Source organism: Cebus imitator, unplaced genomic scaffold, assembly GCF_001604975.1.
Source record: "Cebus imitator isolate Cc_AM_T3 unplaced genomic scaffold, Cebus_imitator-1.0 Scaffold38, whole genome shotgun sequence".
In the NCBI taxonomy this organism is placed as follows: Eukaryota; Metazoa; Chordata; class Mammalia; order Primates; family Cebidae; genus Cebus; species Cebus imitator.
The window spans coordinates 7,264,907-7,282,332 of record NW_016107353.1 but is presented as its reverse complement, the minus strand read 5'-3'; the positions used below and the strand labels follow the sequence as shown (position 1 = coordinate 7,282,332).

Genomic DNA, 17,426 nt, shown 5'->3' with positions numbered 1-17,426 from the left:
ATACTTTGTTTTCAAATGCCCATGAAACATCAAAAAAAATTGACTGTATTGATCAAAAAGCAAAGCTCAGTACGTGTTTTGAAATGTTGATCTATTATGGCAGGATTTTCTGACCATAGTACAATACAACTGAAATAAATAACAAAAGATGGAAGACAGAAATACTTTAACTTCTTGGAAAAAATTCTTCTCATTTACTCTGAAATATGGAGGGAATTTCAACTCTGTGATTAAGAATGCATTGAAAACAGAGATAGTGGGAATATTATGAGCAAAATCTGTGATGTATGACCAAGTATAACTCGAGGAAAATTCCTAGTCTTTAACATTTTCATTACTTAAATGAAGAAGATTAAACATAAATTTCCTATTCATTTATCTTCAAATGATTTGCTAAAAAAAAGATTAGAATAAAAGGAGTGAGAATTTTAAAATGATGAGGAGAAAATATAATAAGTTAGAAACTTGTATAAAATTGTTTAAAAAAATTCAGTTCTTGTGTGTGTGTGTCTGGCAGGAGTAGGAAGGATAGAAATACATTTAGAAAACAAAATCAATAAAATAAACTGTTAGTTAGCCAAATCAATTTTAAAAAGAGAAAAGAAATCTATACAAGTTTGGGAATGATACATGGAAAATAGCCATAATACAGTGGAAATTAAAATAATTGTAGAGAGCCATTTGTGTAACTATGTCAATGATTTTAAAAATCTAGATAAAATGGATTTAAGAAAATGAATTTATCAAATTAGGCTCCAGTAGAGATTTGTAGTGTAATCATCAGCTGGCCTCCCATGGAGGGTTTAAATCAGGCTGCTCTTGAGCTGGGAAGCTGGCTTTTAGTGGCCAGTATCCAGTGCTTCTCTTCATCATTTCCAGGTTCAATGGGAATGACAGCTCCCTTTCTTGATGGTCATATTCTAGAACAGTCTCTTTGATAGATGCTGGGCCCTGTGTAAACCCCATGAGGTGATGAGTTTGGGGTAAACTATCCTTTGCTTTAAAGCCTGGTTGCTTCACAAGACCATGCGAGCATGTATGAGATTACCAGATTTTATTATATATTTGGGGTGACTAAAGGGACTTCCAATTTTGAAAAGAAAAAATTTAAACTATATGCTAATACGACTTCTCCCATACTCCAAGAGACAGCACTAAGGAGTTAAAAAAATTTTTTTTTTCTTGAGACAGAGTCTCACTCTGTCACCCAAGCCCCAGTGCAGTGGCATGATCTCGGCTCACTGCAACCTCTGCCTCCCAGGTGCCTCAGCCTCCTGAGTAGCTGGGACTACAGGTTGTGCCACCAAGTCTGGCTAATTTTTTTGTATTTTTATTAGAGACGGGTTTTGCTACGTTGACCAGGCTGGTCTCGAACTCCTGACCTTAAGTGATCTACCTACCTTGGACTCCCAAAGTACTGGGATTACAGGCGTGAGCTACCACGAAGTTAAGCACTTTATGGGGTTCCCCTCACTGAGTGTTACCAGTTCTAATCCCACTCCTCTTTCCACTCTATTGGGTGACTCCTACTTATCTTCTGAGAAATGGCAACCTCATTCATAAGAGTTGTTCTTGCCTTAGAATCCTTCCCTATACCCTGACAATGTTTCTTCAGCACTGCATTCCTCAAGTCTAAGTTATTCATTCTAGAATAATGCCACAGACACTTCTAATAGGATAGTTCACAGTGGCCTTGGCACTCCAAGTTTTGCAGAGCAGCTCAGGGTAGGCATACTTAAGTCTGTTCCCATTCAAGTTCAAGTTCTCCTTATCAGGTGACTTGCAGAGTCTCCTCCTTAGTTTTCCAAGTGTCTAGCTGGTAACTCTTTACTTGGATGTCCACATAAACATCCCAAGGACAAATATTAATTCTCAGAGATGATACAGCCTAAACTCACCAGGAGGAAGGTGAGTATTTCCTTGACTCCTACATTTGCAAGGTTGCTGCCCTGTTGTAGAGTTATGACTGTACATTTGTGGCAGGACAGGGTCCTTAGTCCTCCTCTTATGCTTGCTTTGTATCAGCATTGTTGGTAGAGCCTTTTCGCATAATGAAACCTCAAATTTATGCTGTACGAGACATTCGATATTAGCAAGAGATTTATCTATTGTTTAGATTGTAAGAATCTGTAAGGCCTAACCATAAGGCACAAATAACTGTGGATTCATTCTTGTGGGTTCAGCATTGACCAAGGGACAAGTTACTTTTTGTCATGATTGGCTTATAAGAAAGGTGGTCTCACTGGCTGTGACATTGAAGGGCCTTGACAGGCTGCAGCCTCAGGCTTGGGGGTGAAGGTGGGGTAGGTACAGAGGTAGGAGTATATGTATATTAGAGAACAGATAGCAAAGGAAAGAGTGATGTAGAACAGAAAAAGGAAGGCCTCCCAGGCACCCACCTGTTTGGACAGAAAGGACAAACCACAAGTTAACCTTCGGAGAGCTTTTGTTTCTCTCCTTTATTCTTCATTTCAGGTTCTGTCCCCTTGAGTCCTGCCAGAATATGAAATAAGACTGTTCCTGAGTTAAATATCATAATGACTCGTCTTCTGCTCATACAATGTTCTTTTCTAAATGAAAAATTACTGCTTTTTAGAGCTCAGCCGAAGCACCACTCCCCTCTCCCCAGTGTATGTGTGAGTTTTCCAATAAGTAGGACTCTGAGAACTCCTAGTTTGTGACTAAAAAACCACATTCTTTCTTTTTTTTTTTCTTTTTTTCTTTTGTGAGATGGAATCTTGCTCTGTTGCCCAGGATGGAGTACAGTGGCGTGATCTTGGCTCACTGCAGCTTCCGCCTCCCAGGTTCAAGTGATTCTCCCACCTCAGCCTCCCAAGTAGCTGGGATTACAGGCGTGTGCCACCATGCCTGGCTAATTTTTGTATTTTTAAAATTCAAGATGAGGTTTTACCATGTTGGTCAGGCTGGTGTCGAACATCTGACCTCAAGTGATCCACTCGCCTTGGCCTCCCAAAGTGCTGGGATTACAGGTGTGGGCCAGTCACGGTGGCCCACACATGTAATGTGTGGCCCACACAGTCACGGTGGCCCACATTCTTTATTTAAAAACTATTCTTATGTAAATTACTGAATTACCAAAAATCAGCATTCAACAAAAATAAAAAATATGAGGTTTCTGTTGATTAAAATATGCTTCTACTTACTTTTTGTATGTAATGTTTTTTCACGTAGCTTAGGCAGTCAGAGCCATGACCAGTGTCTTTAGCTCAGAATTTCTGAGAGCCTCAACACTAGGAACTGTATTCATTAATAATCTGATACTGGGGATGTTGTCTGTCTAACCAAATCAGGTCATTTAATAGTGTGATCCTCTTTCTGAAACTGACAATTTTCCTTCCGGGTTAAATTGTCATCTGTCAGCACAGTCTCAGTTAAACTACTCTAATTATTTCACAAATGCCTTCACATTCCAAGCTGAGATATCCTCCAGAGACTTTTCTATACATTTTATGTATTTCTACACAAACCTTTACCATGTGTTTTATACTCAGTATGGTTACTCATCCATAACAAAGAATATTAAATCAATGCTGCAACACTGAACTAAACCGATCTCACCAAAAGTTCTCACTTATTAGATTATGGTCAGCACTCCCTGCGCACGCCCTTGCTGTCGCCTGCAGAGAGCAACTTTAGGGCTTGCTTAAAAAACTAAAGGCAGATGGACAGAGAAGTGAGTTGGAAAGCATTCGGATTTTCTTTCATTTTTGTTTTTCAGCTTTATACATGCTTTAATATAATATCACTAAAATATTTTTTAAATAGAAAAATAATCATCTTAATCTTACTACCCAAAGGCAAATTAGTTTCATGTTTTTCACACTACCTTCTAGTTTTTGATCATATGTATATCTTTTTTTTTACATATTTTAAGCATAGTGAACTTATATTTTTGTAATATGTAATTATATGAATTATATGTTTGTTTTTTCACTTGATACTATATTATACATGTTTTTGCTTTTGCATTTTTTTAAGCTTTTTGTATTGTCATGGTCTTTCATAATATTAGTATACCACAATGTGTTTAGTAATTTCCTTATTATTAAACAGTAGCCATGTGATCTAGCATTGCTCAGGACAATTATTAGCCACTGGCAAATACAATGCAAATACAACTTAACATACATAATACAATTAATATGATATAATAATTTTCTGTAATTGTGGTAATTCAGAGCTGTGATTATGTTTAACTTCGTAACAAGATTACTTTGTCTGTCACATCTGTCATCTGTACTTCGAGACTATTGTTCACTCTGAAGCTGCCCTCAGTGACAGCCTTAGGCTAGATGGGCAGGGGCACCAGAAGTCAGACTGCCTGAGTGTGAAGCCTGGCTTTACCCCTTACTATCTGTTTGAGCTTAGAGTGAGTGAACACTGTTTGAGGTCTTTGCATCTCAGTTCCCTCCTGCGTAAAATGGCTATCACTGATAATATCTACTTTACAGAATTGTTATAGGATTATAAGGTATAACACTTGGAAAGCACTAAGAAATGTGAGCTATCACTGTTAGCAACATCTGCAATTTGGAGCATCTGTCTTGTGATTTATTTATGGTTATGATGAAATGGACTTGCAGATCTGTAGTTGTGTGAAAATGGAGGAGTACTTTCAGTGAATCAGTGCATTCTTCTGTCTGATCTAATCCTGTAAGTTTTAAAACTCAACTAAGTTCTTTTAAGAATATGTCTTATAGTATTCTCTATGGAAGAAAAACATTTGAAGTGGTTTGTAGTGTTTCTCACTGTGTGTCTTATATAGGTCATTTAAATTCTATTTTCAGTTAGACCAAAACAAATGTGTTCTTACATAATAATAGGAATCATAATAACACCTGTCTCACGGGGAATAATGAAACCATAATAGCACCTGACTCACAGGGCTGTTTTGAAGATTTAAATTAGTTAATATTCATACAGTAGAATAGGTCATAAATATAGCAAATACTGTGGAAGTATTTGCTAATAAAATAAAGTGAAACCATTCCAATATTGTGGTGAAACTCTTTTTAGTTTGCATGATATAATTAGGAATTTTATTCATGTGGAAATTATATGGAGGAATTTAATTTTATTTAATTATATGGAGATTTTTGTCATTTCTAATTTTTAGCTTTTACAGATAATGCTGCCAATGGGCAACTTCATGCATGCATCTATTTGTTTTTCTCTTTTAAAATACTTTCTTTAGGATAAAACCTTGGAGTGGGTTTGCTGGAAAAGTTTAGTGAAGAAGTCGGTTAGTTCTGACAGCAAAGATTTCCAGGAAATGGGTGGGAAGGAGTCAAGCTGGGCTTTAACAAGATCAGGAGAGCTGGGAGGCTCTCTTGCAAACTTGAGAGCTCAGTGGATTTGGGTATTTGCAGGCAGCAAAAACAGGGTGGTGTGGGGTAACAGGCAATGGCTGGAATTCAGTCAGATGACATTCAGATCCGTTTATCCTTCTCTGTTGAAATGCAAGCTTGTTTTGTCCCTGTGTGTATCCGTTTCTTCTAAAGCCTTTCCCAGTATAAGGGTCTATGAGTTCTTTATTTCTTAAATATTAAATACCTTCTAAATGTCTAAAATAAAACTCAGTAGTAGAGATGCAACAATGAGGAAAAATTAGTATCTTCCCTTAGACACACAAAACAATTTTAAGGTAAATTTAAAAAGTGTGATAAACTCAAGTGATAAACAAATACAGAAAACTGTAGAGGCATGGGGCAGGGCAGCGGTGGGAGCTTACTCACCCCAGCCTTGAGAGGTGGGCCTGGTGGAAGGGAAGGAAGTTTTCCTGGAGGAGGTAATGGTTGGGCTTAGCCTTCAAGGAGGCCCAGGAATTAACCAGGCAATGGGGAGAGTGACGAGCGCTCAGGGCAGAGGAAATGGCATGGCCAGCACACAGTGGGATCGTCAGGGTGCTTCAGAGGACCTGCAGTTCTTTGTTCTTCGGGAATCAAAAGCAAGGCAGGCGGCCCGAGATGTGGCTGGAGAGGCAGCCAAGGTCTTTGTACGTCATTTTAAAGTGTTTGGGTTTTCGACAGACCGTTTTACCCAAGAGTGGCTTTGGAAATGTACCAGCTTCCACTCAAGGCCAAGAATCTGTCCTGATTTCCCCATACCTTGACAGTGCTTTCCCTGCGTGACTCAGAGCACCTTGTTTTTGAGGGTGACCACTAGCTGTCGCTATTGAACAGGCCTAGCTCCCCACAGCTCAATGCCAAACGTAGGCCCCAGCAGTCGGGAGGTGTTACCGGATGCTGGAGTCCAACCCCTCCCCTAGGCCAGTTCAGGTCCCTAAGCGGTGACTCAGTGGTAGGCACGCTGGTGTGCAGGTAGCTGGGGGCCGCCCTGGGGTAGAACCTACTGTGCACTGGGCAAGATTGTGTGAAGCGTGCTACACCACCACATGCAGCCACGGGGTGGCGCTGCCACCCTGACGGATCAAAGGGATGCCAGCGAAGAGGCAGTCTTTTCTCAGGATGGCCTTGCTCTTTTGTGGTCCACAGTACTGCTCAATGACAGCGTGAGGGAGCCCCCGATGCACACCGCCCTGCGGTTCCCGGGCAGCCAGCAGAGAGATGGTTGAACACTGCCATTTCTTGTGTTCCTTAGGCCTCAGCGCCTCATGGTTAGCGGTCTTCTGGGCCAGTCTCCAGTTTCCACCCTCTGATTCCAGGTTATGCAGTGTGCCGATGTGTCCTCCCCTAGGGCTTTTGTTTCCTGCCATCCTTCCCAGAAAACCTCCTCAACTCAGCCGGTGTCCATCTGGTACTTTTCCATTTTTAAATAATTGATTTTTTTGATATACTATCATACATAACATGATGTTTTGGTCAGCAGGGGACCACATATATGATGGTTGTCCTATAAGATTATCATACTGTATGTTTACTGTACCTTTTCTATGCTTAGATGTGTTTAGATACACAAATATTTACCAGTGTGTTACAATTGCCTGTAGCATTCAGTACAGTAACATGCTGCCCAGGTTTATAGCCTAGGAGTGGTAGGCACACCATCCGGCCTAGGTGTGTAGTAGGCTCCACCAGCTAGGTGCGTGTAAATACACTCAATAATGTTGGAACAATGATGAAATCACCTGTGACACATTTCTCAGGACTTATCCCTGTTAAGCCACGCATGACAGTACATTTACATAGTGAAATAATTGCCACAGTCAAGCAAGTTAACATATTCATCTCACATAGTTACCTTTTTAAATTGTGGTAGAAATATGTAAAATCTACTGTGTTATTTCCAGTATATGATGCAATACTATTAACTGTAGTCCTGGTGATGTTTCAGGAGTTAAAGATATGCCATTGTGGCATAGTGACTATTTAAGTTAAAGGCGCTTGAAAAACAGCAAGTGCAGGAAGATCACTCTGACCTTTGAGCTGTTTCTTAAAAGCAAATGACATTCTCGTGGGAATGTCATCCTCCCCCTACTAGGAAAAAAAAGAAACAGTCTTATCATCAAGGCTGAGAAGCTGAGGCCAAGAGAAATCTGTACCAATAAACCTCATTAAACTAACCCTTAACTTCCTAGCTGCATCTCTACCCAATTAAATGCCCCAGACCCAGCCACTTGCCTTATCACCTGTCACAGTGTGCAATTCTTTGTCAAATTCAGCACACTGAATTTACAACTGACTCTAACTGCTTCTTCAGGTCTTTATTATTTTTTTTATGAGGTTCTCCTGTGCCACGTAAGATTTCTATTAAATAAATTTGCTTGCTTGTCTTCTGTTAATCTGTCTTATGTCAGTTTCATTCTTGGGCTCAGCCAGGACCCTCTGAGAATGAAGGTGGAGTTTTGCTGCCCCTATATTGTACAGTGGATCTCTAGGCTTATTTATTTTACATAACTGAAACTTTGTATCCTTTGACGTTTAGCTCCCCCTCATCCCTCTACCCCAACCACCTTTCTGCTGTTTCTGTAGATTCAAGTTTTTCTTTCTTTTTTTTTTTTTTTTTAAAGTGAGATAATGCCATATTTTTTTTTCTTTATCTGACTTATGGGAACTTGCCTTAAGCCAAGGGAAGGCTTGTCCTATAACTCAGGTCCCAAAGGACTAGTTAAAGGCACAGCATATGCTGACTTCTTTCTCGAATAAAACTTTAGAGCCATGGTCTCCAAAAGGGATGTGCAGGAGAACTACTAGAATGGGCAGAAAATATCGGCATTTCTATTAATTTAATTTTCAAAACATTTTATTTTACCTAATATGCACACATAGTTATATAGTTTTAATTAGTGAAATGTTCATGTTTTAGGTTCCAAGAACTTGGCCAAGCTTGAGCTCTAGAGAGAAGCGAAATCCACTGTCTGGCTCTAGAAAGGAGAATTTGGTAGAAGAGGGATCTCATTCACGCAGGTTCTTCCCCTCGGGTAGTTTTCCGTATATGGAAAAGAATGGAGCTTAAAATTGTTCTGTGATGATAATTCTACTTAAGAACACTTAGGAGACTATCATTTCCTCAAATTAATAGGCCAGTTTCTTGGTTGAAGAATTATACTTTTAATTTTCCTGGCTGCCTTCCTAGGAACAAATACACATTTTTAGTACATCCAACTTTTATTGTTTCATCACCTCTAAGTTAAAACATATTTGCATTATAATAGTTCACAGTGTTTCACAGTAAAATAGTGTGTCATTTTCTACCATAAAGGAGGCAGACTCTAAAACAAAACAAAACATGCTTTTAGAAACCATTCAAGCTTCCAGCAGCATCAACACAGTAAGAGCAGCCGCATAGAACCATAAATATATTTGTCAGCCCTTGGAGCCTACTAATAACAGGTATACATTAACTAGATATATGGTAACTGCAGGGGAGTGCTCAAAAGAGACAGGCCTTATGCTTGGGAGGTATAGCTGTCTTTCACAATGAGAATCAGCTGGTCCTGTTTTATCCCATTGTTTATGATACCTTTGTGTCTTCTCCTCGAAGAGGCCAGAGCCTGGTTCACGGGCCACACTGAGAGCAGGCTGTGCCCTGACCTGCCCATTCCTGCTTTTGACATCAGTCAGGCAGTGAACATATCTGTAGATAGTGTTGTGAAAAGTATAGTGGAAGTCTCTGTTCCAGTGGTCATAGACAATGGGATTGACAACTAAAAATTTGCATGTGACAGGAGAATGGTCATCTTCCTTGCCCACTTGCGCATCTCTTTAGCCTGAGCTGGCTGAAAAAGAGTGATGACAGTCCATGGTGCACGCTGGTAGTGAGCACAGAGCAAACATCCTCCAAACATCCCCACCATCACAGCCAGCAACTTGGCCTTGTGGCGCTCCCGCTGGAGGGTGGTCCTTGAGTGGTCCATCAGCTCCGTGTACTAAAGCTGCCTGCAGGTCACTGTGAAGATCTCAGTGGAGATCAGCCATGTTATGAGCAGTGGGGGCGGGACCTACCCCCCAAAACTGAAATATACCACGTAACTCATGGGCACCACATTCTAAAAGAGACACTTCACAAGGTAGCAGCCTTCATTCGTGGTTCCATCCTAGGCCTGCATGCAGTTGTTAGAGACACTGTCTTTACTGTTATATTCCAGGAATGGGGTCAGTCCAATGTCAAAGGCAAGGACCCAGAGGACAGCAATAACCCCTCCTGCTCCGGTCCCAGTGACTAAACTTTTATGCCTGAGCCCACAGTGGCTGGCCAGGTACCTGTTGATGGCCACGGCCAGGAGGCTGAAGATGGAACTCTGTGTGAGCACAATCATGAAGCAGGTGAGGAAGAGGCAGCTGTGGAAGGCAGTGCAGAACTCAGGCTGATGGTGATGGCAAAGGGGAAGGCAAACAGCCCCACAGCCATGTCAGGGACACCAGGGGGCAGTTGGTGAATGTCTGCAGTGCACTTGGTGTGCCAGCCCTAACACCATGAACAGGCACGCCCTGCACCTCCAGCAGCATGGCCTGGCCAGACAGGCTTCAGGCCTCATCTACTGCGCCCATGGCCCATCTACCAGGGCCTCATCTACCATAAGCCTCACATGGGGCAGCTGTGTGTGCCCACACTACACCTCTGCCAGCCACATCTCTCTATTTATTTTTTGCTTGTCCTTTCAAGATTTCAATTTCTGCATATGTTTTATGTTAGCAAATATTATATGCATATATTAAATAAATAGTAACTATCTGTTAGAAGCACACACGCTTAATCATTTTTCTTCCATCTTGGGGGTCTTTTGAGTTCCCCAAGTGTAATCATGTTTTAATAATGAAGTCTGTGATCAAAAGCTTTGGAGAACGCTGCCCTAGAGAGTCTTTGATCCAATCCTTTGAAGTTTTCTGTGGACTGTGCTCTGGGGTGGGTCTCACATGCTGGGCCAGAATGGTCCAGCCGAGGAGAAAGGTTCTGTCAATGTGGAGGACGGTAGCACAGAAGCTCTGGAGAGGGACTTGGTAGTGAGGGGGACTTAACTGTCCTTGAGAAGGAGATCTCTGGGAAAGCAGCAGGGACGTCTGTCCCCTGTGCAATGAATGCTCCTCCTCTGAGGTCACCTCCTCTGGGCTCCCTCCTATTGATATCTAGGACTTTTCATGACATTCTTTACTGAAGAAAGGGATCACAATTCCTCAAAGGGAAATGTGCAGATGGGAGAGGCCTAGGATTTCCTCCAGCATGGGCAGAGCTGTGCCAAAGCAAGACGTTGCAAATGGTCAGTGTGAGTGGATGCTGTCAGCATGGTTAGGAGGCTGACATCTTAGGACCTGTGTCTTTCAGCTCTCCCTGCTTCTCTGGTGATTTAAACTTACGACAAACACTATTGGTTGCCGAATAGAACCACAGTTTTGTTTGGCATAGCCATGTGTCCAGTTAAAAGCTCCATTTCTCAGGCCCCCCTGAAGGGAAGAGTGGCCACATGCCATGGCTGTGGTTCATGAGATGTAAGCTGCAGTCTTTGGATGGGGCTTCCCAGTGTGCTCATTATCAGGGGTCAGAGTCAGCTGGTGTGCATCCTCTACCCTTCACCTTCCTCCTCTTGCTGGAAACACTGAGGGATGCTGAGGGTGGAGCCACTATCTTGTGACCACCCAGCAACAAGGAGGAGCATGGAGAGCTGAGTGGAAAGGAAAGAGCCCAGGTCCCTGCAGGCCGTGGTCAGCTCCACCCAGACTTTTTGTTAGGAGAGGAAAATAAATCTCTGCCTGATTCAGCCACTGTCAGACAGTTGGGTTTTCTGTCACTCCAAGGGGGATGCGGTGCTAACAAACTTGAAAGTCATGACTGCAGGGCTTCCTGACACTTCGGTGGAGGCTGTTGACTTCATGCAGGATGCTGATGCCCTTAGAATGAAAATGTGAGCATCCCATGTGTTCAGGAGGCCTTGCTGCATCTCCTTCCCTGGGCGTGGTATTATAGAATGGAGATGTCTTCTTGCTGCTAGTCAGCTTGGCCATGCTTACTGACAGAAAAAAAAAAACCCAATTTGACTCATGTTATCAGAGTCTGATTTCAAGTCCTGGAGGAGGAGAGAGTGAACTGTCTCCTTATGAGTAACGAATTCTGTCAGGAATGTGGAAAGTGAAAGTCATGAGGATGTGCTGGAGCCAGGAACAGGCTGAGAGAGCCGGGGGTGCCTGTCTCTCCTCCCAGTCCTCACGCAGTGATGTCCTGTTGGTGACTCGAAGTTGGCCCCAGTGAGTCTTTACACCATAGATACAGGCAAATGCTACAAATCAGCAAATTAGGGCTTGGTTTCTTCTTTTTCTGAAGAGTTAGTTGTTAATCAGTTACCAGCACAGCCCTGGAAAAGACCAAAGGTTTAGTTTGATATTAACTCATAGATACTGGCTATTCGTTTTCATATCACCTGCTCCCCTATGCCATGAAGGAGTGAATAAGCCCTAAGTTAGCAGAATCAGAGAAAGGCTGCTTTATTCTGAACACAGGCAGAAACCTATGGTATCTTAGGGCCTAAGGAAAACTCTTTATTTTTATTTTTATATTTTTTCCTTTTTTTTTTTTTCAGAATATTTTAGTTCAAAAGGGAACTCTTAAACGTTCAGACTAAAGCCAGAAACTAATTTTAACTTGACTTTGGCTATCAATTTGTCATCTGACTGTGTTTCTGTCTCCACACTCATTCCCTCACCTCCCGATCAGCCCTCCCACTCGTGTCCTCTTGACAATCTGCAGGGCCTTGGCTTCTTGCTGTGCTTATGTCACCCTCAGAAGCTCCCGACTCTGGGTCTGGCAGAGCAGTTTGTCAGTTGCGTCTAGATACCCTGTGATCTTATATGGCTCACACGTACATGCCAGGCGCGCCCCTACGTGCTGGGGGCACACTGAACTAAACAGACAAAACTCCTGCCCTCATGAAACCAACATTATAGCAGGGGTCTGTGGTGCAGATGGTACTTTCTAAAGATGGCCACAGCAATCTGCAGCCCATCCAGCCCACACGCTCTTCTTACAATATGACAATGACACTCCTCCATCAACAGGTGGGGTCCGTCTTCCCGTTCCTTGAAATGAGGTGCGTCTTTAAAACTGCTTTGACCAGAAGTATATGGTTAGTTCTAAAAAGCAATATAGCTTCTGCCGGGCTCTTTCTCTTGGGACACTTGCCTTTGGAGATCTCAGGTCCTCCAAGCAGTCTGGCAAGCCTGAAGCTGCCACTCCAATTGACCATGTGGAGAGAGAGACTTCCACTGTGCCCTCCTTGCTCCAGGTGCTGAAAGTGCCAGGCACCTAAGGTGCCCTACTTCTTGTAGGGTCCAGCTGTTCATGTCTTCCCAGGGTAGGCACAATCACGCTTTTAGGTGATTCTAGCCCCTGATCTTTGAGCCACCCAGTCTTGCCCAGTGGAGCAGAAATTAACTATCCCTGCTGGGCCTTGCTCAGACTACAGATTTGGGAGTGAAGCGAATGTCGTTTTATGTTTTAAGCCACTGAGTTTTGGGATGATTTGTTATGTCACCATAGTAACTGGGGCAAGGACAGATAAAAAAGATAAATGAGCAACAATATAGATAATAGTAATAAGGAGAAAAAAAAGCCAGGAAGACAGACATAATATTTCAGGGTAGGGTGGGCATGGTGGCTCACGCCTGTAATCCCAGCATTTTGGGAAGCTGAGACGGGTAGATTGCTTGACTTTAGGAGTTTGAGACCAATCTGGGCAACATGGAAAAAAATACAAAAATTAGTCGGGTATGATGGCACATGCCTGTGGTCCCATGTCTCTGGAGGCTGAGGTGGGAAGATTGCTTGAGCTTAGGAGGTGGAGGTTATAGTGAGCTGTGAATGCACCATGGCACTCCAGCCTGGGCAACAGAGTGAGACCCTGCCTCAAAAAACAAAATAAAAATAACATTTCAGGATAGGTTTGAAATTTTATTTAGGGTGGCTAAGGAATGCTTCATTGAAAAGGCAACTTAAATTTTTTTTTTTTTTATTTCCATAGGTTATTGGGGAACAGGTGGTGTTTGGTTACATGAGTAAGTTCTTTAGTGCTGATTTGTGAGATTTTGGTGCACCCAATCAGCTGAGCAGTATACATTGCACCCAATTTTTGTAGTCTTTTATCCCTTACCTCCTTCCCACCCTGGCCCTTGAGTCCCCAAAGTCCATTGTGTCATTCTAATGCCTTCACATCCTCATAGCTTAGCTCCCACTTATGAGCGAACATATGGTATTTAGTTTTCCATTCCTGATTTACTTCATTTAGAGTAATAGTCTCCAGTCTCAACCAGGTTGCTGTGAATCCCATTAATTCATTCCTTTTGGAGGATGAATAGTATTTCGTTGTGTATATATACCACAGTTTCTTTATCCACTGGTTGACTGATGGGCATTTGGGTTGGTTCCACATTTGTGCAATTGTGAGTTGTGTTGCTATAAACATGCATGTGCAACTATCATTTTTGTATAATAACTTAGTTTCCTCTGGGTAGATACCCAGTAGTGGAATTGCTGGCTCAAATGGTAGTTCTACTTTTAGTTCTTTAAGGAATCTCCAGACTGTTTTCCATAGTGGTTGCACCAGCTTACATTCCCACCAGTGGTGTGGAAGTGTTCCCTGTTCCCTGCATCCATACCAACATCTATTATTTTTCGATTTTTTGATTATGGCCATTCTTACAGGAGTAACGTGATATCACATTGTGGTTTGATTTGCATTTCCCTGATCATTAGAGATGTTGAACATTTTTTCTTTTTCTTTTTCTTTATTTATTTTTTTGACACAGAGTTTTGCTCCATCAGCCAGGCTGGAGTGCAGTGGCACAAACTCAGTTCACTGCAACCTGCGCCTCCCAGGTTTAAGAGATTGTCCGGCCTCAGCCCGCTGAGTAGCTGGGATTACAGGGATGTGCCACCATGCCTTGCTAATTTTTGTCTTTTTGGTAGGGATGGGGTTTTACCATGTTTGCCAAGCTGGTGACAAACTCCTAACCTCAGGTGATCCACCTGATTCTGCCTCCCAGCGTGCTGGGATTACAGGCGTGAGCCACTGTGCCCAGCCAATCCTGAGCATTTTTCACATTTGTTGGCCATTTGTATATCTTCTTTTGAGAATTGTTTATTCATGTCCTTAGCCCATGAAAAGGCAACTTTTTTGAATGAATCTGAAGGAAGTAAGGTAGCTGGCCGTGTGGTGTGGAGAAGTGGAAGCATATTTGGCATATTGGCATGGTCTGGAATAGGTAGGAGGCCAAGTGAGGCCTCTTGGAGTGCTTGAGCAAGGGGGAGAAGAGCAGGAGATGCAGCCTCAGAGCCAACGAGGACCCAGATCATGTAAGATTTATAGGTCTCTGTAAGGACTTTGCCTTTACTCAGAATGAAATGGGATAATTATAAGTTTTGATGGAAGTATGACTTGATTCTGTTTTAATTAGGTCACATTTATATGTCAAGATTCCTAGAAGTGAAATTCTGAGTCAAGGGATATGTACCCCTTGCTTGCTCCCCTTGGTGGTCCAAGATTATGAAAACATCATAATCATAACATTATGATAACATCATTATCTTGGGCCACCAAGAGAAGCAAGGCAAGCGGTACATATCCCTGTATTAGGGATACAGGGATTAGGTTCTTAGGGCTGCCAAAGAAAGTACCACAAATGCAGTGGAAAACAATAGAAATTTATTGATCCACAGTTCTGGAGGCTAGAAGACTGAAATCAAATTATTGGCAGGGCCACACTTCTACTGTAGCCTGTAGGGGAGAATGCTTCCTTGCCTCGTCTTGCCTTCCAATGGGGATTTTCAAGCCTTGGGGTTCTTTGACCTGCAGCTGCATCACTTGCATCTGCCTCTGCTATCACAAGGTGGTGTCCCTGTGTGTCTCTGCCTTTATGGGGCCTTTTTCTTTTAATGACTAATCATATTGCTCACCCGAATCCAGTGCAACCTTGTCTTAACCTAAGTAATTATATCTGGAACCATCTGTTTCCACATAAAATCATGTTCTGAGATATTAGGGATTAGCACTTTAATATGTCTTTTGCGGGGACACAGTTCAACTCACAACACTGCCAGTTTGAGAATCACAGATCTATTCCTTGGAAGAAAGTTGTTCCTAATTTTCTCAGGTCTTAGAATATTGCTAGTTAGCTTCCCCAGTCCATTCACATGGAATCCACACTTTCTCTTTCCCTGAGTGCCTGTGTGTGTATATATATATGTATGTGTGTTTGTATAACTTATTAACATAAATGGAATTATATTATGCATATTTGTAAGCAACTTGGTTTATACACGTAATAGTATACCTTGAAATTCCTTCCATGTATTTATATATAAATCAACTTGATCCCTTGTTCCCATGACACGGTGATTTCATAATATTGATGCCCTATAATTGAAACGTTTCCCTATGAGTAGACATTAAGGTTGTTTTCAATTGTCTTGGCTACTACAGATGTAATATTTGGTAAAGGTTTTATTTTCCTAACAATTAGTACAAGAATTTCTTGGTGGGAAGAGACTATTTTTGTTAAAAAAGATATTGCTGGAACTGACACAGGAACAGAAAACGAAATACCACATGTTCTTATAGGTGGGTGTTGAACAATGAGAACACATGGACTCAGGGAGAGGAGCATCACACACTGGGGGCAGTTGGCAGTGGGGATAAGGGAGGGACAGCAGGGGGTGGGGAGGGATAACATGGGGAGAAATGCCGGATATAGTCAAAGGGGGCATAGAGGCAGCAAACCACCTGGTTATGTATGCACCTATGCAACAACCCTGCATGACCTGCACATGTACTCCAGAACCTAAAGTAAAATTAAAAAAAAAAAAAAGATATTGCTGGATAGCTTCAAACTAGAGTCAGAATCAACTATGCATGATAAATAGGGAGAAGAAGGAGGTGGGCGGCTGTATTCTCTAGGGGTCAAAGTCACATAAGAGGGGAAACCCAGAGGAAGTACTTTGAAGGCAACATGGCCAAAGGGGATCTTTTGAGTTAAATGGTGCACACCAGGCCGGGCACAGTGACTCATGCCCGTAACCCCAGAACTTTGGGAGATTGAAGTGGGAAGATTGTTTGACTCAGGAGTTTGAGACCAACATGGGCAATGTAACAAGGTCTCGTCTCTACTAAAAATAATTTTTTAAAAATCAGCGGGGAATGATGGCACATGCCTGTAGTCCCAGCTCCTTGGGAGGCTGAGACCAGAGGGTTGCTTGAGCCCAGGAGTTTAAGGCTGCGGTGGAGCCATGATCATACCACTGTACTCCAGCTTGGGTGACAGAGCAAGACCCTGTCTCAATAACAAAAAATGATGCACCCTGAATTAATGTAAACTTAGTCGTCCTTCTCCCCTCTGAGATATGCTACCTTGCGTATTGCAAATGCTACCTTGTTTACTTATACTTTTAGTGAGAATAGAATTTCTTTAGGAATCTACCAAGAATTGCTGAATTTTTGTGTTAATGTGAGTGAGGAGTGAGTGATGCACATCTGGCTTCCACATAGGATGTGAAAATGGACATCCTTGGATGTATATTTCTGAGCTCATGATAAAGTGAGCTAGGAGGCTAGGTTCTTTTAAGTGGAGCTAGTCCAAAGACAAGGGCCATTGTATTGCTGGTACCACTGAAATTGGAACCAGCTACTGGAACCCCTGGCACTCCTGAGAGAGGGGTACAGATATTTAAGTGGAAGAGGAGCCAGGTTAGGAACTGGATGAGGACCCTTGAGAGGACTTCTTAGGAAGGACTTGTTGAATGCTGGCTCCCTAAAAGAGACCACCAAAACACCTGTTGGTAAGGCAAAGCTGCAGCCTTGATGGACTCGTAATAGATTCTGAGAGTGGACAGGGTAAAGTCAGGGTGTTTATGGGGCTTTGAAATTTAGGTTAAGGTGAGACTTCAGCATGGTGACTTTGTTTGAATTGGATAAGGGTTGTGAGGCCATAGTTGGAGATTGGTGAGCACAGTGAAGCCGGGGTTTG

At 42.4% G+C, this 17,426-nt stretch overlaps 1 protein-coding gene and 1 pseudogene across 1 annotated transcript in view; one reads left to right on the top strand and one right to left on the bottom strand.

Annotated features, from left to right (window-relative positions):
• Nucleotides 1–17,426, top strand: part of CUNH1orf74 (chromosome unknown C1orf74 homolog) — a 139,179-nt gene that overhangs the window by 31,404 nt on the left and 90,349 nt on the right. The gene's annotated exons all lie outside the window — the stretch shown is intronic.
• Nucleotides 8,787–9,929, bottom strand: LOC119470711 (annotated as a pseudogene).